The sequence below is a fragment of the Heterodontus francisci genome, unplaced genomic scaffold (assembly GCF_036365525.1).
Source record: "Heterodontus francisci isolate sHetFra1 unplaced genomic scaffold, sHetFra1.hap1 HAP1_SCAFFOLD_988, whole genome shotgun sequence".
In the NCBI taxonomy this organism is placed as follows: Eukaryota; Metazoa; Chordata; class Chondrichthyes; order Heterodontiformes; family Heterodontidae; genus Heterodontus; species Heterodontus francisci.
In genome coordinates this window covers 147501-150000 of record NW_027142059.1, presented here as the reverse complement: position 1 = coordinate 150000, position 2500 = coordinate 147501, and the positions used below count along the sequence as shown (strand labels likewise).

Sequence of the window (2500 nt, the reverse complement as noted above, 5' to 3'; positions counted from 1 at the left end):
CATCCGGCAGGGTGAGCGTGAGGCTTTCGTTCTCTGTACTCCACGCCTTCCTCCAGCCCCTCCTCCTCTCTTCTCACTGGCCAGGCTCTCCTCGTCTTTACGCTGTCACTGACGGGCCACCCAGCTCTCGTCCGGGACCGGCGACCGTAGAAGCACCCGCCTTCCTATGGACTTGCCACCGTCTTGCAGCATTACAACCGCAGTCGAATTGAAGGGAGCTTCTGCGGGCTTGGGTGCTGCCCGGCGGCCCGCCGTCGGGACCTCGTCAACCGGCCACTGTGAGCTCTGCAGGGACTGATCCGGTGATGCAGGCCCGGTTTTCTTTCCCACCGTGGGGACACTTTGGTCGCTCTAGTCACCCTCCCTTTACCGGTACAGGGTACCTACACGACTCCCCCTCCGGCCCCGCGAGCTGGTGCTTTTGGCGGAGCGGCGGTTTAAAGACTCGCGTGTCCGTTGCCGGTGTCGAGCTTGAGATGGCAGCCGTGACGTTCGAGAGAATGTACCTGGCCGCGGAGGCAGGATTTGTTTCCCCGCAGCGGGCTCATCCTGTCGGCCTTGTACCCCACTCAGTCCGTCCGCGTTCGCTCTCTCTCTCTCCTCGTCCTCCCGGCCTCGGTGGCGGCAGAGACCCTGCCTCTGTTGTCCGTGGTGCGCGTCGGCACGGTTGGGCTCCGGCGTCGGACGAGCTGACGCGCTTCGCCTCGCGAGCGCCCTGACCACGTTGGCCGCGTGAAAACCTTTCTTTGGTCATTGTGATTGTTCGACTGAAATCCGAAGGGCCGTGCCAGGCTGGGGCTCTCCCACCCCCCACACCCCATTGGGGAGGGCGGGGGAGCGTTCGCACGTTCCGGGTTCGACCCCTCGCGCGAGGGACGGACCGAAAACCTGAGACAACTCTTAGCGGTGGATCACTCGGCTCGTGCGTCGATGAAGAACGCAGCTAGCTGCGAGAATTAATGTGAATTGCAGGACACATTGATCATCGACACTTTGAACGCACTTTGCGGCCCCGGGTTCCTCCCGGGGCTACGCCTGTCTGAGGGTCGCTTGACAATCAATCGCACTCGCCTTTGCCGGCGGGAGCGCGGCTGGGGTTTTGTCGCAGAGGTTCCTTTGCTCCTCTTCGTCCCCCTAAGTGCAGACCTGGAGTTTACTCCGCCTTTGGGAGAGTTCGACCTCTGTCCCTCCATTTAATCGCGATGGGGGGGGCAGTCCGGCGTGGGCCTCCGGGCGCGCCGGCACTGGTCTCGGCCAGCCTCTGCTTTTCCCAGGACGGCTGTCAGTGGGTTGCAAACGAACGACTGCGTCAGTGCTGGGACTGCTTGCTGCCGGGCCGTTAGCCTCCGAATGGATCGTGGAGGGCAGAGTTGACTCTCTGTGGAGTGTGCAGAGCAGAGATGGGAACGATGCCTGGTGAATCGGCATAGAGAGAGAGAGAGACTCGGTGTGGCATGTCGGTGGACGCAAACCGTGTGGTTCGGTCTCGATGGCTGTTGCCAGTGGTCGACGTGGTTTAGTGGTTCTGGACGAGGAGGAGGAGAGCTTGACGTAGTTGACTGTGGGCTTGCCGTGCTGCCTCGCTGGCTTTGCGTGCCCTCATTCGGTGTTTGTGCAGTTTTGCCATGGAGTCCCTGCGGTGCTGCGTGTTGTGCTGGAGCCCTGTCTCCTTCCACACGCATGCCTCCCGCTGTGCCTCCGGCAAGCTCGCCTACATCTGAGGGTGCACCTAGTCAGTGCCGCACGGTCCTGTCCCCCTGGTCTCTGCTGCCTGCTTTTCGAACCAACTCCCCCACCCCGGTTGCACGTGCTCCAAACTCTTGCCACGCCTTCTAGCTGCTGCTAGTCTCGGGTCCTTTCCACGCTTGCTTCCCGTGGGCTGCTCGCTTTTCTCTCCTGCCCTCGTGCAGTTCAAACCAGCACCGCGCCCACGCTCTTTGTCTTCGGCACCTCCCTTATCGGCACTCCGGAACAGTTATGAGCCGAGCCCGGTCGCAAGCCCGACGTCGACACGCGTGCACATCCGCTCGTTACTAACCCCTGGCCTGGTGAGCGCCCCCCCGAGGGTTGAGTACGAGGTGCCGTTGTCATTAAGTTGCGAGATATACCGGCCGGCCTGGAGCTTTTGGTGCTGCGTTTAAGTCTGGGCGGGGGCCATCCGATGTTGAGAAACGCACGCACGCGATCGCTCACCATTCTGCCTACGACCTCAGATCAGACGTGACAACCCGCTGAATTTAAGCATATTACTAAGCGGAGGAAAAGAAACTAACAAGGATTCCCCTAGTAACTGCGAGTGAAGAGGGAACAGCCCAGCGCCGAATCCCCGCTCGCCTGGCGGGCGTGGGAAATGTGGCGTATAGAAGACCTCTTTCTCTGACGACGCTCCGGGGCCCAAGTCCTTCTGATCGAGGCTTAGCCTGAGGACGGTGTGAGGCCGGTAGCGGCCCCCGGCTCGTTGGGATCGAGTCTTCTCGGAGTCGGGTTGCTTGTGAATGCA

At 61.5% G+C, this 2500-nt stretch overlaps 2 non-coding genes across 2 annotated transcripts in view; both read left to right on the top strand.

Annotated features, from left to right (window-relative positions):
- The first annotated feature begins 895 nt into the window (after positions 1–895).
- LOC137366390 (5.8S ribosomal RNA) lies at positions 896–1049 on the top strand. Its single transcript, XR_010973352.1, has one exon. It is a non-coding gene; the product is annotated as a 5.8S ribosomal RNA (ribosomal RNA).
- A 1155-nt stretch (positions 1050–2204) lies between these two features.
- The window catches only part of LOC137366414 (28S ribosomal RNA), a 3767-nt gene continuing 3471 nt past the window's right edge, over positions 2205–2500 (top strand). Inside the window, exon 1 of the ribosomal RNA XR_010973375.1 lies at positions 2205–2500. This exon is cut by the window's right edge and continues 3471 nt beyond it. This is a non-coding gene — a ribosomal RNA (28S ribosomal RNA).